General features: G+C 41.4%; 1 non-coding gene across 1 annotated transcript; it reads left to right on the forward strand.

The window, feature by feature from the left end:
* The first annotated feature begins 10,226 nt into the window (after positions 1 to 10,226).
* On the forward strand, positions 10,227 to 10,328 carry LOC113832728. Its single transcript, XR_003480177.1, has one exon. It is a non-coding gene; the product is annotated as a U6 spliceosomal RNA (small nuclear RNA).
* The last annotated feature ends 318 nt before the right edge of the window (positions 10,329 to 10,646 follow it).

The following is a 10,646-nucleotide window of genomic DNA, read 5'->3' on the forward strand; positions in this document are numbered from 1 at the left end:
AGTTTTACATTAGTAAGTGCCTTAGCATTTCAAGAGCCAGAGATGGTTTGGGGATTGGGTTGAGGAGTGAAGTTTGAATGATATCCAAGGCCTCAGATTCACAGAGGGCTGTGAAATGACGATGCTCCAAAACCCAACCTACACAGGAAGGCACGAGAACTGGGCCACTTATGTTGCTTGATCTAGAAATTTCTAGAAAAGCAGCTCTCTGCTCAGAGATATATCTCAGAACCTGAAATGTTGACCAAGAGGTTTCTGTGCATTATTGGACATTGGTGTTCAAAGCATATTTTTTAAAATGCAAAACTTCTACTTAAAACAAGAATGCATTAGCATATCAGCACCATATCACATGCCTTGAATTAATGAGTTCACCAAATACATGTCAACAACTAGGGATGTAAAAGCCTGGGGGCCTCCTGGAGAACCTTCCCTGTCTCAAGAAGTATCACCATCATCCTAGGCTGGGCCCTGATGCTGAGTAAGGACTGGATGAAGACCTCCAGGAGCCCAAAAGCTTGGAGAATTGTTCTCACCCCCACTATGAGAAATTCCAAGTAATTCTGAATCACAACATGAACAAAACCAAGGCTTAGTAAGTGACGGTGTTCCTTCCCCATGAGGAGAAGTCATTTCTTGTAGGGTGTACAGAAAAATATGTGAATTATTTCAAAAAATTTTTCTTATTCTTGTTGGCTAATGCCCTGTGTGTCCATTTACTCTGCCCTCTGGGCAATCTGGCAAGCTTTTCATTAATGTACAGTGTGTGTGTGTGTGTGTGTGTGTGTGTGTGTGTGTGTGTGTGTGTGTGTGTTTGTGTGTGTATGCCTGTGTGTGCATATGTGTTTTTACCACTTTAGTTACTTCTCTATTGCTGTAATAAAACACCATAACAGTTTATCAAAGAAAGCATTTAATTTTGCTTATGGTTTTGGAGGATTAGAGTTTATGGTAGAGCAAAGAAACAGCTGAGGGCCCCCAGCTTGATTTGCAAGCATGAGGCAGAGAGAGAGAGAGAGAGAGAGAGAGAGAGAGAGAGAGAGAGATTGGTAATGGCATGAGTCTTTTGAAATCTCAAATACAACCTAGGTGATACACCTTTTTCAACAAGACCACATCTCTTAATCTTTCTTACACATCTCCCCCAATTGGGGTCCAAATATTCAAATATATGAATGGGGGCTATTCTCATTCAAACCACCACATTCCACTCCCTGGCCCCCATAGGCATGTGACCGTATCATGATGCAAAATGCGTTTAGGACAACTTCAAAAGCCCCCTTAGTCTTTCAGTCTTAATACAGTTTAGAAGTCCAAAGTCTCTTCTGAGACTCAAGACAATCTCTTAATGGTGACACTTTGTAAAATCAAAAGGCATTTCACATATTTCCAACATACAATGGCAAAGGATATTCATTAACTTTCCAAAAGGGGGTGAAGTGAGGGAATACTGGACTAGAAGCAAGATTGAAACCAAGCAGGGCAAATTCCAAACTGTGGCTCCATGTCTAATGTCAAAGGGCTTAGATGGTTCTTGATGGGGGAAGTTCTCCTGTGTATGTTTATCTTATTGGTTGTTGGATAAAGCACTGTTGGCCAATAAGGGAGCAAGATAGGTGGGATTAAGAGTCGAGGAGGATTCTGGGAAATGTAGTAAAGAGAAATCATGTGATTCAGGCAGGAAGTGACATAGCAGGCAGACTCAGAGTATAAGCAGGGAAAAGCAGGAAATTTCTCTCTTCCTCCCCTTCTCTTCTCTGGGAGCCACCATGTGAGCCCAACAAGAGAGGATGCATGCCACCAGCGTCCTCGATCAGATAAGTCTTTATGAAATGTATAGATTAATAATTATGGTTGATTCTTATGACAGAGATAGCAGATAAGAAATCCTAGTCATTGGCCTGCAGCATTGTAATTAATATAAGACTCTGTGTGTTATTTGGGTACCCACATGTGGCGGGGCTCAGGTGACTGGTGGAAAGATTTATCATTACAGGTTCTTTCCTTCAAGTTTTGCTGACAGCACACTTATATCCCTTGGCTGGTCCCACTTCCTGTGTGCAGTTCTCCTCAGCAGACATCTCATGGCTCTGGCACCACTACCATCTTGGGGTTTCCAGTGAAACTCAGGCTTCACCTTCACAGCTTCATAAAATGGCTTCTCAGAGCCTCCATGTAGGGACTACATTTCGATATACCCAGTGTCTTCATTACTATTTTATTGCTGTGAAAAGACAACATGACCAAGGTAGTTCTTGTAAAAGAAAACATCTAATTGGGGGCTGGATTACAGTTTTGGAGTTTTATCCATTGTCATCCTGGAGGAAGCAGAGAGGCATGGTGCTGGAACAGTTTCTGAGAGCTTTACATCCTGATCTAAAGACAGCAGGCAGGGAGAAAGGCTTGGCCATGAGTGCACTTTTAAAACCTTAAAGCCCATGCCCAGTGACACACTTCCCATAACAAGGCCACATCCAGTCCAACAAGAGCATATTTTCTAATCCTTCCCAACTTCTACTAATTGAGGATCAAGCCTTCAAAAGTATAAGCCCTTGTAGGCCATTCTCATTCAAACCACCCTACCTGGCCTTGGTGGTTCTCCTTAATAGCAGAGGAAGATCCTACAACCCTTTACTCATGTGTCAGTCACATGTGACTCTGAAGCCAGAATCACCTAAACAACACAGCCAAGTTTGACTACCAACTTAAGGTGAACACTGGTGCCCTTGAATAACATTTGTAAAAGCTTTGTTTTGTTCTTGCTTTTTTCAGGACAGAAAATTTGTTAGGCCTTCTATTTCCACATGTTGGAAGGTGAGCTGCATGGAGCCTTGTTCCAAGGGGACCTCTCTTTTTATTCAATTTCAGGTCAGACTCCTCTTTAATCTTTGCATATCTTTCAGCACAAGCCCTGATTCCAACACTACACTTCCTGGTGCACTCCACAACCCCAGCTTCAGACTACACTTTTTTTGGTTTATTTTTGACCTATTTGTTCTTTTTCATCTCAGAATGGCATAAGAGTGCTCACTAATAACTAAGTGACAGAGTTAAATAGGCTGTCTTGAAACTTCCTCCACCAAGGATATTATTACTCTTCAATTTAACCTTAAGGGTAGAAAACATTGCCCAAATAGCCCATGAATGGTCTCTAGCTTAGTTGTTAATTTTGTTCCCCTTTGAGAGCCCTTGAGCTGAGGTTCCACAATCTGCATAGCTCTTAGCTCAGCTGCCTTTTAAGCTCCTACTAGGATGACCCTTATTTTTACAGTCTTCACCCACTTTCCTAGTCCAAAATCTCAGTCTTCCACATTCCACTTAAACCCAGCACGGTCAGTACTGTCATAGTAATTACCCTCTCCATGTTATCAGTTTCTTCCTTAGTTACTTTTCTATTTCTATGATAAGATGCCCTGATCAAGGCAATTTATAAAAACAAGTGTTTGTGCTTATAGCTTTAGAGGGTTAGAGTCCTTTATAGTAGAGTAAAGGAACAGCTAAGGGTTCATGATTTGAGCCACAAGCAGGAGGTAGGGAGAGTCAACTGGGAATGGCATAGGCTTTGGAAACTTCAAAGCCAATTCCCTATGATATACCACCAATAAGGTCACACCTCCTCATCCTTCCCAAACAGTTCCAATGACTGGGGATGAAATATTCAAACATATGAGCCTATGGGGGCCATTCTCATTCAAACCAGCACACCACCTCTCACTCGTGCTCTTTCCCCACTCTGTGTGCACATTTCTTCCCTCCATGTTCTTCTCCTAGCCTCTCAGAATAGCTGCTCTTACTTCCTTAATCTTCATTATCCTCCCCTTACCAGGAAGCCTGAGTCACCACACTCTATTCCTGTCTTGAGCCCCGGATGCTGTCCCAAAGCCTACTCTCTTAATGAGACAAGGCTGCTGGCACTCAGCTGTGCTTCCTGCTCTAGCCCTTCTCCGCTCCCTTTCTGCTCAGTACTGCCTATAAATTTCTAGAAAACAACATTCTACCTACGCTTTGCACAGTTTGTTCCATGTGCCCAGAACACCCTTTTCACTGCCCAGTGGTCCCCTATGTCTATGGTTTGTCTCCTGGTGTTTAATTTATCCATGATCAAATAGTTTGGAAATATTAAATGGAAAAATCCATAAATAAACAATGAATATGTGCATGTAAGAGTAAGTATATGAATGTGTGTGTATGAAAGTGTATGTACAAGTTTGAGTATACGTGGTATGCCTGCACATGTGTGGATGTTCTAGGCCAGAAGTCAAAAATCAGGTGTCTTAGATCCTCCTGTCTCCACCTCTCCAGGACTGGGCTTACAGGCTGTGTGTAGCCATTTCCTCTGAGATTAAATCTTAGATTTCAGAGAGAAGCTTGTTAAAATGTGGGATGTTATAAATGAGGTAAAACAATAGGGAGGTAAAGGGAGGTAAAACATTCCATCCTACAGGGGAGTTCCTGCCTGGGAGAGGCTTGGAAAGGACACTCCTTCCTCCAAAGAAATCCTTCCTACAAGTTCTGTCCCTTGGAAATGACTCCATCCAAGTGCCCAACACTGGGACAGCCACTGTCTAGACTTCCATCCCACAGAACATCTGTCTGCAGTCTTGAACATGTGAGCCTAGTGCCATGAAATGCACAGTAGACACATAAGTCTTGTTTACATCATTTCCTCAGAGCCAGCACAAGACCCACTCTGTAATCAATGCTGAGGGACTATGCACCAATCCATTGACATGTTTTAATACATTGGGTTTGGTGAGCACAACTAGGAAGCAGGTCTTGGAGTTTGAGGGAAGGACTCAAAGTAGGAGCATGCATTCTCTGGTTCTGAGCTGGAAATGTGAGACAGAGCTCGAAGAATTGAGACATAAAATGTAATCATAATAGTCATTACTTAGGGGTAATCACCTATCAGGTGCTTTGTCTAAAGGGTCTCAGGGTTCTCCAAAACTCACAGAAGAGACCTGGTGGCAGGCACAGGAAAGATGAGCAGAGCCCAGGTCCCTCTGTGGGGATGTGTGTGGGGGTGAAGGGAGAAATTGGACTAGACAAAGGACAGACTTCTGTTCCCAATGGATGGGACTATGTTTAAGGTCCTGACAATTGCTTGTACAGTGATCACCCAGCTGTATCTGTTTTGCTCTAACATGCATTTTAGAGGTTTGATTTGTGCTGGTGGTAAGATGCCTATAGGAAGTATGTGTAGTTAGTGGATTATGCAAGATGCCACAAGCCGAGAAGATGATGTCAAGAGTTATCAGGATGGTGTTAGCCTGTGCTGGTTTGAATTCCTTGGCCTAGGTTTTTTTTTCCTTTTTTCTGAGAGAATAAGAAATTAATTCATTGGTTTATTACTTAAATATTTATTTAGTAGGAGGCTAGATATTGTTTGGACTCTGGATGAGAGAAAAAATAAAAAGGCACCTAATGATCTTAAGTAAGCAGGGAGAGGGGGCACCAGGCACCTTGGGTGGTGCAGAGGAGGAAGAGCTTGGCATCACTTCCTTGTACTAGAAAGGGGGCGTGGCCTGAGGGGGAGATTGCTTCTTGCTATGACAATTGGAAAAGGTGGGTGGGTCCATGATTCAGCAGCTACCTGGCTGTGGTTGGGACCCTCGAGTGTTTCTCAATGTTAATTTGTTTATTTCAGAGGAGAGTGGTGCAGTGGTAACAGAAGTCCTGAAGGAGAGGTGAGGCAGGAGAGAGGCTGGGTCCTGGGGTGCTGCTGAGTTGGAGGAATCTCCTATAGTGTTCTGTCCCACAGCAGGGTAACTAGAGTTGACAACAATTAACTGTTTTTCAAAATGCTTGTAATGTGGCTTGAGAAATGGCTCAGCAACTAAGAACCTTGTCTGCTCTTCCAGAGGACCCAGGTTCCATTCCCAACACCAAATGGCAACCTACAACCATCTGTAGCCATAGTACCAGGGGAACTGATGACTGCTTCTGACCTCTGAGGAATCTGTACATGCATGGTACACAGGTATACATGCAGGCAAAACACCTATGCACATAAAATCAAAGTAAACATAAAACAGATAAGGATTGATAGTAGAAAAGACTTTGAATGTTCCCAACACACACACACACACACACACACACACACACACACACACACACACACACTGTGTCTGGAGTGGAAGAAGCATGCTTTATGCTGGCATTGGACTACCACAGCATATTGTATAAACACGTATCCTCACCACAGATTAATTACAAAGAAAAAACATGGCAGACAATATGTGCAACCTAAAACACATTCCTAAAGCTGCACTCAGTAGGACCCTAAGAATATTTGGTGACTTGGTCCACCTCCCATGCAGTGTGTGATGATGGAGGCAGCACTGCCCATCTGCCACAGTGGATGTGATCAGTCTGAGACTGAATGAGACCAATTCACATTGCTATTTTTTCATTTCTAAAATGTTTAGTGTATCTTTATAGAAAAGTCTTAAAGAGTATGAAAAAAATGCATTCCTTAGTCATTCAAAAAACCACACAACCCAATACCAAAGCCTAAAACAAAACAAAATAAAAAACCCCAAACAACTGTGAAGAGTTGGGCATGGTGGCATACACCTTTGATCCAAGCATTCAAGAGGCAGAGGCAGAGGCAGAGGCAGAGGCAGAGGCAGAGGCAGAGGCAGAGGCAGAGGCAGAGGCAGAGGCAGAGGCAGAGGCAGAGGCAGAGGCAGAGGCAGAGGCAGATCTCTGTGAGTTTGACTCCAGCCTGGTCTACAGAGTGAGTTCTAGGCCACCCAGAGCCACATGATTTTTGAGACATATTTTGTCTCAAAAACAAAACAGAACAAAACAAAAATAAAAACAAGACACCCTTCTTCAGGGCCTAGCTGGATGATTTTATACCTTCCATATTCTGCCCAATCCCATCAAAGGTAGCCCAGGTCCCACAAACAGTGTTTGGGCATAGTCCAGCCATTCCTGTCTGCACTGCTACTAAACTCTAGGCTTTTCCAGGATCTTCTCTGCCTATCCCCCAACCTACAAGATCATCTCATGCCATATCCAACCTCTCCACCTGGCCAGATCATTCATACCTTTCTCTGGGGGTCTAGCTAGGTAAGTCTGCCTGATCCTACTCCTTCATGCACCTACCACAACCCACATATCTGCCCACAAACTCCAAGCTTGGACCAGGATATATACCCTATTTACCAGACTACTTCCCTGTGTCCACCTGAGATACATCCAGTTTTTAAGTTCAACCCAACCTTCATACCCACCCAACTGCCCCAACCTGCTCTTTCCATATCAGACTTAGAACCAACAAAAGCAGTATGCATTTCTAGATTTCATGATAAAACTACAAGCAGTATGAATGATCAGTGGCACACCCCCCAAATCCTCCTGTCCCACAGAAATGTATGCTAATGAGAGTTACCTAGATAAACCCCAGGACAAGCATAAACTTCAAAGAATTCAAAGACTTTAAAGAAGACATAAAGAAACAGTTCAATAAAATTAATGATCATAAGTTGTAGCACAAATTCTAATTAGTATTAATAATAAAAACTCAGAGTCAGCTATCAGGGGGTGAAAGCTGAAAGATCAGAGAAGCAGAGAGGCCCAGCACTAGCTCTTACTTCTACCTCAGACCAAATGGGTTATCCTGTCTCCACAAATTCTCAAAAAATGCTCATACTGACTGCCTAGACTGCTTAGACTGCCTCAGACTGGCTGCCTCAGACTGCACTGCCCCCCAGACTGCCTCCTCAAACTGACTGCTTCAGACTGATTGCCTCAGAGTACCATGAGCTCCTGTCTCCTTCCACCTTATGTTCCTCTCTGCCCAGCCATATCCCTTCCTGTGTCCACCTCCTTAGTGCTGGGATTAAAGGCATGTCACACCAAGTGCCGGGATCACCTTTGTATGAGCTCTGTTTCTCTTTTAGACTGGATCAATTTTCAGGGTAGCCTTGAACTCACAGAGATCCATCTGTTTCTGTCTGCCTAGTGCTGGGATTACAGGTATGTGCCACTATTGTCTGGCCTCTATGACTAGCTAGTGTGGCTAGCTTTGCACTCTGATCTTCAGGCAAGCTTTATTTGTTAGATCATAAACAAAATATCACTATAATAAATGCCAAGAAAACACAAACTTAAGGCTGATGAAAATGATAACAACAATCAAGGACTTGAAACAGAATTCAATGAAAGGATATAAAGATTTGTAAGGACTCAAGCTGAAATGAAGATGGAATTGAAAACCCAATAACCCAGCTACAAAACTGAAAGGAAAGTCTGATTTCTGAATTGAACAAAACAGAAGATGGAAAATCAGGATTTGAAGAAAAAGTAGAGGAGTTATATAAAATAAATAACAAACAAAACACAGGTAAAGGAAACATGGGACACATGAAAACACCAAACATTCAAATTATAGAAATAGATGAGGGAGAAAAATTATAGTCAATGGCATAGGCCAGATCTTCAATAAAATCATAGAAGAAAAATTTCCCAAACTAAGGAAAGATACACCCATCCAGATATAAGAAACATTCAGGACACCAAATAGATAAGGCTATTAAGCAAAATTCCCATGGTATTAGACATAAAGAGCAAAGAGAGCTGAAAGCTACAAGAGAAAGCACACAAGTCACATGTAAAGAAAAACACATTAGAATAACAGCTGATTCTCAATGGAAACATTGAAAGCCAAAATAGCCTGGAGCAATGCATTCCGAAAGATCATGGCAGACAGCTTAGATTAATATATCCAGCAAAACTATCTGCCACTGTTGAAGGAGAAAGAAAAACTTTCCATGTAGCTGAGAGACTATGGAAAGAAACAGGAGACCATAGTTACTAAAACACAAAGTACTTCTGAGAACACAAACAGCAACACCAAAACCAGCACAGTGAATGCAATAAACACACACCTTCCAACAATGACTTTAAATATAAGCTGCTTCAATTTTCTGATCAAAAGGCATAGGCTGGCTGAATGGACCAAGAAGCAAAAATCCATCTATCTGTTGTCTATAAAAAATAACCTTAGTTTTAAAGATATTGTACAACCTTAGAGTAAAAGGATGGGCAAAAGTATTTCAATCAAATGGGACCAAGAAGCAAGCAGGTGTGCTATCCTAATGTCTGATGAAGTAGACAGCAAACTGGAACTAACCAGAAGAGATAAAGAGAGACATTCATACTAGTCAAGGGAACAGTTAACCCAAGAAGACAATACTATTCTAAACATATATGTACTAAACTCTGGTACACACAATTTCATAGAATTTATATTACTGGAATTAAATATACAAGTACACAGATTGGCATCAATCCATTAATAGTAGGTGATTTCAGTCCCCAACTCTCTCCAATAAACAGGCCATCTGGACAAGATAGATAGATAGATAGATAGATAGATAGATAGATAGATAGATAGATATGACATCATACATTAAATATACTTATAGATCTACAGAATATTTAAACTGACAACCAAAGAATATACGTTATACTTAGCAGCCCATGGAAGTTTCTCTCAATAGACCACATTCTGGGACATAAAATAAGTTTTTACAAATACAGAAAGGTTGAAGTAGCTCCATGTATCCCATGTGACCATGTGGTGAGAGAATGAGAATGCCCCATAGGTTCATAGCTTGAATGCTTAGTGGGACTGTTTGGGAAGGATTAAGAGGTGGCTTTGTTGGAGATATGTTGGAAATTTTTTTTTGTTCTTTGCTGGGCCCACCCCCCAGCTCCCACACAGAAACTTAATTCTTACTTATAATCACTCAGCCTTAGTTTGGCTTGTTTCTTGCCAGTTTTTCTTAATTTAAATTATCCTGATTACCCTTTGCCTCTGGGCTTTTTACTTTTCTTACTTCTGTATATCTTACTTTCACTCTTACTCCATGGGTGGCTGGGGGGCTGGCCCTTGGTGTCCTCTATCCTTCTTTTCTCTTGCTCCCCCTTTTCTCTTCCATATTTCTCCTTCTGTTTATACTCTCTGCCTGCCAGCCCCACCTATTTGCCTCACTATTGGCCATTCAGCTCTTTATTAGACCATTAGGTGTTTTAGACAGGCAAAGTAACACAGCTTCACAGACTTAAACAAATGTAACATAAAAGAATGCAACACATCTTTGTATCATTAAACAAATGTGCGGTGATATCTTGCTTGTACAAATAAAAGCATGTCTGAAGATCAGAGGATAGAGCTTGCCACTAGCTAACTATAGAGGGAGGTCTGGAGGCCACTTTGGCAGCACATGCATACTAAAATTGGAACTATATAGAAAAGATTAGCATGACCCTTGCCCAAGGATGACAAACAGATTCATGAAGTGCTCCATAATTTTGATTAATTTTGCTAAAACATACTGTATATATGTTTCTGATATTGTTCAAAGTATTGTACCTATACAGCTCATTTAACAATGTAGTGCAAATTTCTAGTCCTTAAAGTTATTATCAACTATATAGGATAATAAAGAAATATAGCTTAGTAATTAGTCAACTATTACAATTGAACTTGTAGTCACATTGAGTATGTTTACAAGATCAATCAGATATTTTAGAAAGACAGGTCATCTTCAAACACTTCAGAGACCTACAGAATATGGATTTTAATATACTTTAATAACATAGGTTCTTTTTTTATGACAATGAGACATGTC

Source organism: Cricetulus griseus (assembly GCF_003668045.3).
Source record: "Cricetulus griseus strain 17A/GY chromosome 1 unlocalized genomic scaffold, alternate assembly CriGri-PICRH-1.0 chr1_1, whole genome shotgun sequence".
NCBI lineage: Eukaryota > Metazoa > Chordata > Mammalia > Rodentia > Cricetidae > Cricetulus > Cricetulus griseus.